Source organism: Pan troglodytes, chromosome 6 (genome assembly GCF_028858775.2).
Source record: "Pan troglodytes isolate AG18354 chromosome 6, NHGRI_mPanTro3-v2.0_pri, whole genome shotgun sequence".
Lineage (NCBI taxonomy): Eukaryota > Metazoa > Chordata > Mammalia > Primates > Hominidae > Pan > Pan troglodytes.
In genome coordinates this window covers 67,857,913-67,873,521 of record NC_072404.2, presented here as the reverse complement: position 1 = coordinate 67,873,521, position 15,609 = coordinate 67,857,913, and positions in this window count along the sequence as shown.

The following is a 15,609-nucleotide window of genomic DNA, read 5'->3' as shown; positions in this document are numbered from 1 at the left end:
AACCCCTCAGTGCCACCAGGACAGGGGCCCCTCTTAGCTATCAGGGTATGGCCCTGCTGCCCCCATCAGGGCAGTCTCAGCCGGGACCGGCCCTTCCTGCTCAGCACGTTGCAAGCACTTGGCCAGGCTGGCCCTCCAGGCTGCTGCTGCATGGGGGCCCGGGTGCCCCCAGGTCCATGCAGACTGGGGATTCGGTGGGGAGGGGCGCTTCTAAGGAACCAAACTGACACTCACTCTGGGCTTCCCGGGCACCCTTAGCATGGAGCCCACCCCAAGGCCTCCCACCGTGCATGGGATGGGGTGGCCCGATGCCAGCTGGCCTACTGACTGTGCCAGAGGCCTTGCCCCCACCCTCTCAGGATGGCCTAGACTTGGGAAACACAGCAGGGTGGGGTTGCAGCCCGGAGTATCAAAGGCACCAGGTGGAGAGGGCCCGGCACAGGCCCACCCTGGTCCAAACCCTCACACTACAGAAAACCCCAATGGTGCTGAAACCCTCGCCCGGCCACGCCCGGCCCCTCCCCACCCAGGAGGGAGGTGGCACTTCTTAACCTGTACAGTTTTATTGTACCAAGAGACTCGCCCTGCCCCTGTATCATAAGCCTTTAAATGGAGTCAACTTTTTAATTATATATATAAAGATAAATATATATAAACTTTTTAAAACTGTGAAAAATAGCTATAAAATTATAAAAAAAACACGTTCTGATGTGCAGGATATTATTTTTTATTTCCTATTAGATTGTAGTGTCTAGCACCGGCTTCACCGGCCTCCCAGTCTCCAGCACACCCCCTGCCCACCCTGCCAAGTGTACTGTACTCACCCCCCAGGATAGAGAAGTGTTAGGGAGAGCAGGAGCCGGCCCGAGCCCAGGGTCCCTGCTTGGGCCCCAGAAAGCACTTAACCAGGCCCCAGGCCTTCCAGGGAAACCAAGGCCTCTACCAGACAATCTTGAGGGAAAGAATAGCCAGACTTTGGGTTTGTTTTTGGGGGGAATTATTGTTTTTTTTGTTTGTTTCTTTTGGAATTTTGTTTGTTGGCAAATTCTGTGTGATCTTTTTTCATTGAAAAAAAAGAAAAGATTTAATTGGAAAAATAAAATTGTCTGGAGTGGTTTATTTCAGGAGCTGGAGTAGGGGTGGTGTATGGGGGCATTCTGCCATATCAGGGCACCAAGAAGCAGGATTCGACTGGAAGTTGGGTGCCACTCGTGCAGGGGCAGTGACCACATGCAGCCATCTAAATGAGCTAATCGGCCGGGCACGGTGGCTCACGCCTGTAATGCCAGCACTTTAGGAGGCCGAGGCGGGAGGATCACTTCAGGCTAGGAGTTTGAGACCAGCCTGAGCAATGTGGTGAAACCCCGTCTCTACTAAAAATACAAAAATTAGCCAGGTGTGGTGGCCCACACCTGTAATCCCCGCTACTCGGGAGGCTGAGGTGGGAGAATCACTGGGACCCGGCAGGTGGAGGTTGCAATGAGTTGAGATTGCACCACTGCACTCTGGCCTGGGGGTGACAGAGATTATCTCAAAAAAAAAAAAAAAGAAATTGAACAAATTTACATGAGAAAAAATTAAAAGTTAAGTTGGCTGGGTGTGGTGGCTGATGCCTGTAATCCCAGCACTTTGGGAGGCCAAGGTAGGCGGATCACTTGAGGTCAGGAGTTCGAGACCAGCCTGGCCAATATGGTGAAACCCCATCTCTACTAAAAATACAAAAAAATTAGCTGGGTGTGGTGGAGCGTGCCTGTAATCCCAGCTACTTGGGAGGCTGAGGCAGGAGAATTGCTTGAACCCACGGCAGATATTACAGTGAGCTGAGATCGCACCACTGCCCTCCAGCCGGGGTGACAGAACGAGATTCCATCTCAAAAAAACAGTGCCAGGCATGGTGGCTCATGCCCGTAATCCCAGCACTTTGGGAGGCTGAGGCAGGTGGATCACCTGAGGTCGGGAGTTCAAGACCAGCCTGACCAAAATGGAGAAACCCCGTCTCTACTAAAAGCACAAAATTAGCCGGGCATGGTGGCACATGCCTGTAATCCCAGCTACTCGGGAGGCTGAGGCAGGAGAATCGCTTGAACCCAGGAGGCAGAGGTTGCAGTGAGCTGAAATCGAGCCATTGCACTCCAACCTGGGCAACAAAAGCGAAACTCCTCAAAAAAAAAAAAAAAGCAAAGCTGCACATTCCCAGCCATGCCTACCACAAAATGATACTAGAAGAAAATGATACTAATGCTAAGAGTGGCCCCAAGCCCTCACCTAGATGGGGGTGGATGGCATCTCTGCACTGGGGCCTAGGGAAGCTATAAGTGGGGGTCTGGCTGCCCAGTGACTGACCTGGTTAGTGTGGGTGGCCTGCAGAGGACATTCGGGGCTTTGCAAAGAGGGTAACCCAGGGAGGGCAGTCAGCCGGCCTCGGGCAAGGGAAGGGCCCAGCGTGGGCTCTGGGAAATGCTCTGGTGTCACCTGGTGCAGTCTTGGCCCAAGTGGCTGCCCACCTGGACCCCAGGGAGGATGCCTGCCAGAGCACAGGTGGCCCTCGTGCCCTCCTTTAAGGGACCCACATCAAAACCTGGACCAGCCCCATTCCTTGGGGAAGCTAAGGACAGAACAGGCTGGGCGCAGTGACTCATACCTGTAATCCTGGCACTTTGGGAGGCCAAGGCAGGGCGAACACTTGAGGCCCAGAATTTGAGACCAGTCTGGGCGCAGTGACTCATACCTGTAATCCTGGCACTTTGGGAGGCCAAGGCAGGGGGAACACTTGAGGCCCAGACTTTGAGACCAGTCTGGGCAACAGCAAGACCCCATCTCTACACAAAATAAAAGAATCTAGCCAGGCGTGGTGGCAGGTGCCTGTATTCACAGCTATTTGGGAGGCTGAGGTGGGAGGATCACTGGAGCCCAGGAGGTGGAGGCTGCAGTGAGCTATGATGGCACCACTGTACTCAAGCCTTGGTGACAGAGCGAGAGCCTGTCTTGTAAAGAAAGAAAAAACAAAAATGAGGCACAGGCCGGGTGCAGTGGCTCACACCTGTAATCCCAACACTTTGGGAGGATGAGGCAGGTGGATCACTTGAGGTCAGGAGTTCGAGACCAGCATGGCCAACATGGTGAAACCCGGTCTCTACAAGAAAAATTAGCCAGGTGTGGTGGTGCGTACCTGTAATCCCAGCTACTTGAGAGGCTGAAGCAGGAGAATCGCTTGAACCTGGGAGGCGGAGGTTGCAGTGAGCCAAGATCGTGCCACTGCACTCCAGCCTGGGCGACAAGAGCAAGACTCAGTCTCAAAAAAAAAAAAAAAGAAAGAAAGAAAGAAAGAAACGAGGCACAGAACAGTGCAGGATTTTGTCCAAATTGCACAAATCAGCAAAAGAGATGAGGCTCGAGGCCAGGAGGCTCTGACTCCCAGGATGCAGTGCAGTCCCCAAGGGGCAGGGGCCAAGCCGCACCCGCTTCATTTCCCCTTCAAATGGGCTGCATGCGGCCATCCTCCCTGATCCTCACGAAGACTGGGGGGGGGTCATCAAGGTGAGCGACAAACCCCAAGTGCTCCCAGCTCTCACCCCACCACCCAGCCCTGCCCACAAACCAAGCCTACCCGGTGTGAGGACACCCTCCTGCTCCCTGATCCACCCGGCCTACCTCACAGATGGGAAGACTGAGGACTGGCTTATGCGGGGTGGCCCAAGTTCCACCGGGATCCCGAGATGGCAGTCCCAGCCCCCGTCCATGCACAAACTCTGCTTGCAGGCGGCGGTGCAGCCGTCTGCCTTCATCTTTTAATGGCCAGTGCGGTACAGTTAGTGGACAGACGGGTGACGGGACACAGCAGGGGTGAAACAGGGCAGTCACAGCCGGGGCTGGGGATCTGGAAGGGTGGGCGGTCCTCCCCCTGGAAACGCCGTCTCTGGAAGGATACCCTTAGGATTCCCTGAACTCAGGGTGCCACCCACACAGGCCTGGTGTTCTGGGAGGCCCGGGCTGGAGTGACCCCCAGCCCCTCCCTACATTCTAGGGACCCTTGGGTCTGTCGGGTCCCTTGCTGGATGAGGGTCAAGACCTAGGTCAAGCTGACTTCAGCCAGGGTGGGGGGCCCGGCTTCGAAGCCCCCAGACTTACCTCCCCTCTTCTATCCCGGGCCAGGAAGGCAATAGGAGGGCTCCCTTGTCAGGCACATCCCCCGACCGTTCTGGTTCTGGACCCTCAGGAATGAGGACCAATGGCTCCCTCGACCCGCCTCTGCATGGCCTGGCACTCCTGACCTCACCCTGCAGGTGTCCCCAGGCCTGTATGGCTGCCGGCCCTGACCCTGGGGGGCTGTGCAGCGCTGCTGCCACCAGAGGGCACCCCAGCCCCCCAAGGACGGCTGCCTGCCCAGGGATGGTGGGATAGGGCACCTCCTGGCAGGGGCTGTCTGTGCTGGGGACCCTGTAGGGGCAGTGCCTCTGTGCTGTGACAGGGAAGCCCAGCAGAGCCAGGGGCCACAGAACCAAGCCCCTGGCCCTCCCTCTCCGCCTGTCTATCCCCACCTGGGAGTCCACTCCCTTTCCTGGCTGGTGACTTCTGTGGGAAATTCTGGGGGCCCCGCCACACCCCCTCAGGGAACCCAGGGTTATCCCTGAGCCCTGACTTCCCTCCTGGCGTCCCGTCTCTAGGGAGGAAGAGTGTGAGCTTCCTAGAGAGTTTGCTGCCAGGCTGAGCCTGCAGGAGGACTCTCCAACGTGGGTTGGCGCAGCCAGGAGGGCTGAGACCCTCAGAACGAACGTGGGCTGTCCCAGGGATGGAAACTTTAGTGTACATCATGTGTGGTGTCACTGCAGACAGGGACCATGCACGCCCCACGCCGTGGGACACAGCAGCTGGGCAGATCTCTGGACCACAGATGCGGGTGGAGTGGGGCCTTAGGCCACGAGACGTGGGGTGCCACTAAGAACCCACACCTGAGTCCACAGAATAAAGGGTGCTGGCGGGAAGGATTCTCCACCACAGCAGGAGGCCGCAGCCTGGGATGCAGGGCAGGGGCTGGGCCCCAGGTACTTCCCTATGTCGCGGTGGGGACAGAGGAGGGAACGGAGGTGGGCGGTGCGCACTTACGAAGTGGACGTCCCCGGCGACGACGTCGTGGTGCACGCGGTAGCCAGAGCCCCTGCCCAGGCCTGGCCTGCCCCGGCGGCTGTCGCGCGGCCGTGTGGTATAGAAGAGCACGAAGCCGCTGCACCGCACTAACAGGTGCAGCAGGAAGCACAGCAGCTCCAGCGCCACCGACACCAGGAAGAAGATGAGCCTGCTGGCGCGCTCGTCGGGCAGCAGTAGCTCCGTGAGGATGCGGCTCAGAGAGATCATCACGCCCGCCGTGCCTGGGGAGCGTGCACAGTGGGCCGGGGGCCTAATCCGCCCAGCTCCCTGCACCGCCCCGCCCCGCTCCAGCCCCGCTCCGCCCCGCCCCAGCCCCGCTCCGCCCCGCCCCAGCCCCGCCTCCACACAGACCCCTCCCCGCCGGCCCCGCCCTCCACCACCGGCCCTGCCCCCACCCACAGGCTCCTCCATCACCGCCGGCCCTGCCCACTGCCACCACCCCACTCCCACAACCAGACCTGCTCCACCAGCCCCATCCAGCAATTCCGACAATGAGTGGTCCAGCTGCATCCCGCCCCCCACTCAGCTCCGCCCCCACTCAGCCACGCCCAGCTGCATCCCACCCCCCGACTCAGCTTGGCCCCACACAGCCCCGTCCCACCCGCTCCACCAGCTCCCCGCCCCACCTCCTTTCCCAGCCCCGCCCCCTTCCGCTCCCTCTAAGTCCTGAGTCCCGTCTCTCCCACCCCAACTCCGGGTGCCCTCAGCTCCGCCCCAGCCACAAGAGGAGCTGCGCCTCACAGCGGCCCCACCCCGACGCCGCACACACACCCCCACCATGGGGCATTTACCCAGTGCCTGCCGTGTCGCTGCACCCTCATGCTCTGAGGACGCAGTAGGGCCACGATGACACACGGGCGCAGAGTGGGAAGAGGATGGATGCAACAAGATTGTGCGTGATTCAGGCAGGGGGCAAAAAGGAATGGAACAGAGGGCGCGCAGAGGTGGGGGGCAGTTAGAGGACCCCTGTCCCGTTGGGGGCCTTTGACGCGGAGGTCTGCAGGACAGGGCCGGGAGTGCAGCCTGGGGACGGGTGTTCCTGGGCGGGGGCTGCTGTGAGCTCAGTGGTCATGTTTGAGGTGCTGGAAGCCGCGATTAGGGTCACGAGGCTGGGAGGGAGGGCCTTGGGGTGGGCAGGCTGTGGGATTTTTCTTCGTATGGCCATGAGCCACTGCCCAGTGTGAGGCAGGGTGGGTCAGGGCCATGGTGGGCCACCCCGTGAGGGTGGGCAGGGCTCTGAGCACGTCTTCTCTGCGGGGCCCTTGGCTCTATAAACCACGCGACATCAGTGTGCCGCCACAATTCTGCACCCACTCTCGCTCAGCCACACCACAAAATCTACCGGCCAGCGACAGGAACCAGGACCTCCCAGATGGGAGTCTGGAAGCTCCGGGGCGTCTGGTCGACCTCAGCACCAGGCAGAGGGTTGCAGAACGCCCCCCAGGAGAGAAACGAGCCAGGCCCACGTGGGTCTTGACCTGGGCTTCCGCTTCCTGCCTGGGCGGCACTGACCCCGGGCAGGTCCAGGCACAGAAGGGAGAATGGGGGGCTGGGGGAGATCTCTCATGTAAAGAAGAGCCAGCAGCATCTTAAATGTTGCTTAAGTGTCCTGGTCCTCCAGGACTTTCCACATCTTGGCTTCCTGCTTGGTTTGATCACGACAGAGAATAACCTATGGTGTGGTGGAAAGAAAGGTGCTGACTTTGGATTTATTAGTGAAGGTTTGTGATGTTGATTTGGTTTCTATCCAGACTGTGTCAGATACTTGATGTAGGAGGTTCTCATGTTTATAATCACAACAGCTTAACAAGGAGGGAGTTACTACCCTCACTTAATAGACGAAGAGACCAAGGCTTCAGTATATATATATATTTTGTGTGTGTGTGACAGAGTCTTGCTCTGTCACCCAGGCTGGAGTGCAGTGGTGTGATCTCAGCTCACTGCAACCTCCACCTCCTGGGTTCACACCATTCTCCTGCCTCACCCTCCGAAGTAGCTGGAATTACAGGCATGTGCCACCATGCCTGGCTAATGTTTGTATTTTCAGTAGAGACAGAATTTCACCATGTTGACCAGGCTGGTCTCGAACTCCTGACCTCAGGTGATCTGTCTGCCTTGGCCTCCCAAAGTACTGGTATTTACAGGTGTTAACCACTGTGCCCAGCCAAATGCTTCAGTATTTAAATAACCTGCCTCCCAGTCACCCAGCCAGTGTGTGCTGGAACTAAGATTCAAACGTAAGTCTGTCTTTCCATCAAAGCACATATTCTTTCCATCAACCATGTGGCCCCCAGCCCCAGTGCACAATGCTGGATTTTATCATATCACTAGGAAGGGCCAGGGGCCAGGTTCCAAGTGGCTTGGTGGGTTTCTGCGTCTGAGAAGTGGAGCTGGTGAGGCAGCGACTCCTTCGCTGTTTTCCAACGGCCACCACGGCTTTGATCTTGACAGCAACCAAGACGTATCGCCCCACTTTGCAGATGAAAAAACTGAGGCCCAGAGAGGTTGATTCAACGGCCCAGGCAGAGTACCTGTTTTATGTTGGAGCTGGAAATCAAACCCTGGTCTGCCAAAAACATACCCAGGCTCTTGGCTGTGTGTGGCGTGGACTTGCCTACCACATGGGCATGGTACACTGGAGAGATGAGGCTTTCTTATTTCAAAATACACAGCACTTCTTGGCCAGGTGCAGTGGCTTACGCCTGTAATCCCAGCACTTTGGTAGGCCAAGGCCGGCAGATCACTTGAGGTCAGGAGTTCAAGACCAGCCTCAGCAACATGGCAAAACCCTGTCTCTACTAAAAATCCAAAAATTAGGCGGATGTGCTAGCATGTGCCTGTAATCTCAGCTACTCAGGAGGCTGAGGCATGAGAATTGCTTGAACCTGGGAGGCGAAGGCTGCAGCGAGCTGAGATCATGCCACTGCACTTCAGCCTGGATGACAAGAGTGAAAATCCATCTCAGAAACAAAAAATACACAGCACTTCTTAAGCCTCGGTTACCACACCCACAGATGATCTGAAGTCCAGTCTTTCCGATTCACACCTTGGTGATCTGGGGCCCTTGTGCAGTCCACATCCTTGTCTCCCTCTGTGCCTCCCACCTGGCATGCCAGGTACCCTGTTGTGCAGCACATAGGGAGGCACCCACTGGACAGCTAGTCTCCTGGTGCACCCCCCACCCCCACGCAGGTCCCCAAAGCCTGCTGCAGCCCAGTGCACAAATTACTATTATCCTTTTTACTGTGAGCTTGGTGAGGAACAGTGGTGGTGAATAGACCATGCTGTAGTGAGGTTTTGGACTCGACACTGTGCGGGCAGTATGCCTTAGAACAGTCATAGCATGTTCTGTGCCCATTGAGTGCTAGACCTAATTATAGGCATTTGCACACAATCCTATTGAAAACTTACAAGAGGTTGGCCAAGCACAATGGCTCACGCATGTGAGCTCCCAGCTCTTTGGAAGAGGTGGCTCCCTGCACTTTGGGAGGCTGAGGTGGGAGGATCACCTGAGGTCAGGAGTTTGAGGCCAGCCTGGCCAACATGCAAAAATTAGCTGGTCATGGTGATGGGCCCCTGTAATCCCAGCTACTCAGGAAGCTGAGGCAGGAGGATCACATGAACCCAGGAGGCAGAGGTTGAAGTGAGCTGGGATCACGCCACTACACTCCAGCCTGGGCAACAAAATTAGACTCCGTCTCCAAAAAAAAAAAAAAAAAAAAAGATATTCATCCACAAAAAATGTTGGCCTCAAGCAGTCCTCCTGCCTCATTTTCCCAAAGTGCCGGGATTGCAGGTGTAAGCCACCACTCCCAGCCTGAGCATCCCAAAATGCATGATAGAGCCATGCCTTAATCCAGTCTTCTGATTTCAAACTTAGTGGCCTTTTTACTTATATGATCTTCCCCTCTTCCCACTCCTGTCAAAAATAAACAAGCTTCAAAACAAACACACAAAAATCCCTCAGCTCTCAAGATATTGGTTGTTTAGTCTTTATTTTTACTGTATGTTACTCTCGCTCAGGCTGGTGTGCAGTGGCACAATCTCGGCTTACTGCAACCTTTGCCTCCTGGGTTCAAGTGATTCTCCTGCCTCAGCCTCCCAAGTAGCTGGGATCACAGGCAAGGGCCACCTCGCCGGGCTAATTTTTGTATTTTTAGTAGAGACAGGGTTTTGCCATGAAGGCCAGGCTGGTCTCGAACTCCTGGCCTCAAGTGATCCTGCCTTGGTCTCCCAAAGTGTTGGGATTATAGCTGTGAGCCACTGTGCCTACACATTTGTCTTTAAATGTAACACTTATTACATTTAAAAAGAAAAGCTCAACCTTATGAAATTGATGTTGCTGAAAAGATAACCATGGAATCCAGCAGCAAGCAGTCATTAGTGTGGATGTGTGGGTCACTGCAGGAAGACGGCTGGAGAGCGCCATTGTGTGTGTACAGTGGAGAAACACACCTCCCAGGAGCTACTGCCAGCCAAATGGCTGTCATCGTCCCACAGCACACAAAACAATGCTTACTACACAGAGAACTCTTTACATGTTAAGCATTTTCTATTTATTTATTTATTTATATATTTTTTGAGACGGAGTCTCACTCTGTTGCCCAGGCTGGAGTGCAGTGGTGTGATCTCGGTTCACTGCAACCTCCACCTCCCAGGTTCAAGCGATTCTCATGCCTCAGCCTTCTGAGAAGCTGGTATTACAGGTGCCTGCCACCCCACCCGGCTCATTTTTGTATTTTTAGTAGAGACGAGGGTTCACCATGTTGGCCAGACTGGTCTTGAACTCCTGACCTCAAGTGATCCACCCACCTTGGCCTCCCAAAGTGCTGGGATTACAGGTGTGAGCCACCACGCCCAGTCAAGAACTCTTTACATATTGAGCATTTTCATAAAGATTTAAACCTGGATTCCTGAACCCTTGGGTCACGTCTGCAGTTGGCCATTGAGGAAAATATTAAAAGCATATTAAACACCCACTGTGTGCCCATGGTCAGGAGGAAAGGTGGTTGATGCTACAGCTTAGTTTTGCAGGAATTCAGGATCCCTGAGTCAGGCAGCCTTATCTGTCATCCTAGAACTCCAGAACAGTCCCATGTTGTGTTGGGAGTGGCCACGACTGGGAGATGGATCTGCTCTGAGCCCTGGGATCAGGGTAGCATTCCTGGGAGGTGCCTTACAGGCAGAGGGGAAATTGCTCATGTGTTCCGGGAACTGGGAGTGACTGGGTGTGGCAGGAGGTGAGCCTGAAAAATAGGCTATCCCTCAGAGCAGGACAGGTTTTACCCAGGGCCACAGGCCAGTGTCTGACGTTTCTAGATCCGTCCCAGTTTAGCTTCTTCTAAATGGTTTTGTGTCTGTGTGAGAGCGTGTGTGAAATGGGGTTTTGCTATGCTGCCCAGGTTGGTCTTGAACTCCTGGGCTCAAGCGATCCTCCCACCTTGGCCTCCCCAAGTGCTGGGATTACAGGCATGAACAACTGTGCCCGGCCCTAAATGGTTTTAAGGGCATGATACCTACCTCAAGCTAACATGCACGCAGGCATGAGGGAGCCGGAACCCTAGCCTAGGATCCTCTCTTCAGCAATCCTTGCATTAAGACCTCGCCCTAGACACTTACTCATTCGCAGATCCCTCCCCTTCTCAGAGGGAGCTGTGTTACCAAGCCTTGGCTTGCACCTCCAAGGCATGCAATGGACGGGCTGGGCTCCCTGCAGGGAGGTGGGTGGGTGTGGGGCATGAAGATGAGCACAGCACTGTCCCTTCTTCCCTCCCTCCCACGGGTGCTCTTCCTGGCCAGTAGCCGTGTGGACACCTGGAGGGAAGCTGTTCTGTGTGGCAGAGTCACTGTGTTGTATCTGGTACTGGGGCCCTCGCCAGCGTAGGTCAGCGACTTGTCCAGCCCCAGGAGGTGGCTGCTGTCTCCTCCTCATGCAGATGAGGTGGGGTTGGCATTCAAAGGCCTGGCTCCCTCCCTCCCTTCAGACTCAGAACAGCCCAGGAACCCAGCTCGAGGTCTGGGGGAAGTGGTGTGTGCATTGGGTCTTGCAGAATAGATAGGTTTTGAGTGGAGAGGCCAGCCAAGGGTGTTCCAAGTAAGCAAAGCACGGAACATGGAACTAGGCTGCAGCAGTGAAGTCAAAGGAAGGGAAAGCCCACCACAGACTGGGTGAGCTGCAGAGGGAGGATGGACTGAACTCCACCTCCAGGGTCATTCTGTTTTTGTTTGTTTGTTTGTTTGTTTTGTTTTTTTTAAAAAACCACAGTCTCGTTTGGCCTTCCAGACTGGAGCGCAGTGGCTCAATCATAGTTCACTACAGCCTTGAGCCCCTGGGCTCAAGTGATCCTCCCACCTCAGCCTCCGAGTAGCTGGGACTACAGGTGTGCACCGCTGTGGCTGGCTAATTTGTATTTTTTTGTAGAGATAGGGTCTCGCTATGCTGTCCAAGCTGGTCTTCAATTCCTGTGCTCAAGTCCTCCTCCCGCCTCAGTTTCCCAAAGTGCTGGGATTACAGGTGCACACCACCATGCCTGGCTAATTTTTGTTTTTGTTTTTTGAGATGGAGTCTCGCTCTGTCGCCCAGGCTGGAGTGCAGTGGTGCGATCTCGGCTCACTGCAAGCTCCGCCTCCCAGGTTCACGCCATTCTCCTGCCTCAGCCTCCTGAATAGCTAGGACTACAGGCACTTGCCACCATGCCTGGCTAATTTTTTTGTATTTTTAGTAGAGATGGGGTTTCACCGTGTTAGCCAGGATGGTCTCGATCTCCTGACCTCGTGATCTGCCCACCTCGGCCTCCCAAAGTGCTGGGATTACAGGCTTGAGCCACCACGCCCGGCCAACTAATTTTTATTTTTGGTAGAGACAGAGTCTCACTCTGCTGCCCAGGCTGGTCTTGAATTCCTGCCTCCGTTTCCTAAATTGTTGGGATTACAGGCATGAGCCACTGTGCCCAGCCTTGGGGCCCATTCTTGTCTGTGGGGCTAAGGGGACTTCATCATTTAGAAAAGGATCTTTTAAGTCATCTCTTTTAAGAAACCTCATGGCCCATTTGCATACTGAATTAATTAAACTCATCGACCTGACCATGTTCCTCAGGACTGGGCTGGAATTTCCCTGTGTTAGTGGAAGAGGGCATGGGGAGAGGTCTGAAAGTCGTGGTCCCTGTGATACAGCTCCAATGGGTGGAGGAACACTAGGGTTTTTGGTTTTTATGCTAGTTTAGACAAAATGACATGCTTGGAGTGGTATTTATTTATTTATTTATTTATTTTTGTGGGGGATGGAGTCTTGCTCTGTCGCCAGGCTGGAATGCAGTGGCACAATCTCAGCTCAGTGCACCCTCTGCCTCCTGGGTTCAAGCAATTCTCCTGCCTCAGCCTCCCAAGTAGCTAGTATTAAAGGCTCCCACCACCACGCCTGGCTAATTTTTGTATTTTTAGTGGAGACAGCATTTCACCATGTTGGCTAGTCTGGTCTAGATCTCCTGACCTCAGGTGATCCACCCACCTCGGCCTCCCAAAGTGCTGGGATTACAGGTGTGAGCCACCATGCCCGGCTCAGCAGAGTGGTTTTAAAACACCAATGTCCACGGGGCTGGTTCCTTCTGCTGGCTATAGGGGAGAATCTACTGTGTCCTTGTCCCAGCTTCTGGTGGTTTCCTAGTCATCTTTGTCTTGTAGATCATCAGCCCAGCCTTTCCTTTGTCTCCCTGTGACATCCTGTCTATGTGTCTGTCTCTGTGTCCAGGTTTCTCCTTCTTATTGGATCCTATTGGACGAGGGCCCAGGCTAATGACCTTGCCTTATCTTGATCACCTACAGAGACCCTAGTTCCAAATAAGGTCATCTTCACAGGTATTGAGGGTCAGGACCTCATCATCTTTCGGGAGACACAATTCAACCTGCCACAACCCCGAAGTGTGCCATGTAAATTACCAAACCCCACATCCCTGGGAATAACCTAGTTGACAGGAGGACAGAGTTCAGGGTCCTTCCAGATCCCAGCCCTTGTCTCCAGGAGATACAGCCACCTAGTACCCTCAGTCGGAATACCTGGGAAGTGAAGGGCCCTCCCTAGACAGATCCTAAGTCAGGAAGAGAAGCCTCTGTGTGGCTGTCAATCAGTACGGACAGCAGCCAGGGCATCTGCCCAGCTTTCTGGACAGGCTCTGCTACCCACCTGCCTCTCTTAGAAGGGCCCCAGGGAGTGTTCCAATTCATCTGGAGAAGCAACTCCAAATCCGTTGCTTACTGCAGACATATATAATATGTGGGCTTAGGTACAGTTGAAACGGTACCATTTAGACAGTTCCCAAAATTTGTAATGGATATTGAGAAAGATACATGATACGACAGGGAAAGAAAGCACAATGCACAATCTTATGTATAGGTTGATTTCGAATATGTACATACACCCGTTTTAAGCAGCTTGATTGAGATACAATTCACATACCATATAATTCACCCATTTAAAATCTGCAGTTCACTGACTTTTAGGATATTCACAAAGTTGTACAGCTGTCACCACAGACAATTGTAAAACATTTTCATCACCCAAAAGGAAATCCCACACCCTTCAGTTGGCATCTACCAGCCCTTCCTTCCTGCCCACCCCCAGCCCGAGACCACTCTAATGTATAATACATCAGTCTCTTGTGTGTCTGCATTTCATGTCACTGATTTATTTTTTTTTTTGAGACGGAGTCTCACTCTGTTGCCTAGGCTAGAGTGTAGTGGCATTATCTCAGCTCACTGCAACCTCCACCTCCCGGGTTCAAGCGATTCTGCCTCAGCTTCCTGAGTAGCTGGGATTACAGGTGCATGCCACCACACCCAACTTATTTTTGTATTTTTAGTAGAGATGAGGTTTCACCATCTTAGCCAGGCTGGTCTCGAACTCCTGATCTTGTGATCTGCCCACGTTGGCCTCCCAAAGTGCTGGGATTACAGGCATAAGCCACTGCACCTGGCCGCAATGATTTTTTTTGTATAATTAGGAAAACAAATTTAGAAATACAGATCTCACAGTCTGATTCCTGCCTGTGAGTGGCACATTGTAATTATACTTTTAATTTTTTTCTATATATTTGATATTTTTCTGATCACACAATGAGTATGAATTGCTAATAAAGGGGGAGGGAGTTATTTTAAAAACAAAGGGCGGTCATGTCATATTAATAGTCCTTGCAGGCAAGGCATGGTGGCTCATGCCTGTAATCCCAGCACTTTGGTAGGCTGAGGCGGGTGGATCACCTGAGGTCAGGAGTTCAAGACCAGACTAACCTGGCCAACATGATGAAACCCTATCTCCACTAAAAATACAAAACAAAAAAATTAGCTGGGCATGGTGGCGCACTCCTATAGTCTCAGCCACTTGGGAAGCTGAGGCAGGAGAATTGCTTGAACCCAGGAGGCAGAGGCTGCAGTGAGCTGAGACTGTGCCACTGCACTCCAACCTAGGCAACAAAGCAAGCCTCTATCTCAAAAAACAGTCCTTGTAGAGTGTTCTGAAACTCTACTCAACACCAAATTCACAACTTTGTGTGTGTGTGTGTGTGTGTGTGTTTTGTTTTTTTTTTTTAATTTGAGACAGGGTCTCACTGTGTTCCCCAGGCTGGAGTGCAGTTGTGTGAACACAGCTCACTGCAGCCTCGAACTCCTAGGCTCAGGCAATCCTCCCACTTCAGCCTCCCAAGTAGCTGGTATTATAGGTGCATTGCCACCCCTAATTTTTTTATTTTTTATTCTGTAAAATTTTTATTGTTAAATTTTAATTTGTAGATACCTCATTATTTTTCCCAGGCTGGTCTTGAACTCCTCAGCTCAAGCCATCCTCCCATCTCACCCTCCCAAAGTGCTGTGATTACAGGTGTGAGCCACCACAACTGGCCTAGAATCACAGCCTTAACTTATCAGGTTGGGGGGCGGGGGGCAGGGGGCGGTGGGGGGGCGAATGTGTCTGAGTTCCAAACAACTGACTTTCAAATTGGAATCTTAGTGCACAGCTTGTTAGAAGTTGGAAATGCTTGCATTGCACTAGTCTGCTATGCATTTGATTTTCTAGGCCCAGCTCCCACTAGCCCTCATCCCCTAGTCCTGAGAACCCCACATCCTTAATCAGGGGACCTCTCTCAGCCCTTAACAAACTGCCAGGTGGCTCAGCTGAGAGGCCCTGTAATTAAACCACATCTTTTTGCCTCTTTAATAACATCAGAGACAGCATAGTTCTAGGAAGGGACAGAAGGAATATATAATTTACTGTCCTTTGCCTGAGCCAGTATGAAATTGGTGCACATGCAGTCTTGTGTGTTTTGGCTGTAAAGCGTGATCTGTTGTCTCAGCAAGTGTGTAGGTAAGCTAAATATTCTAATAAGTCGGTCCAACCACGGCAGGCTCTTTGCATGTGCGTCCGGCACAGCTGAAGAACAGACGTCTACGCTGGAGGAAACTGGCTCAGCTAGTCAG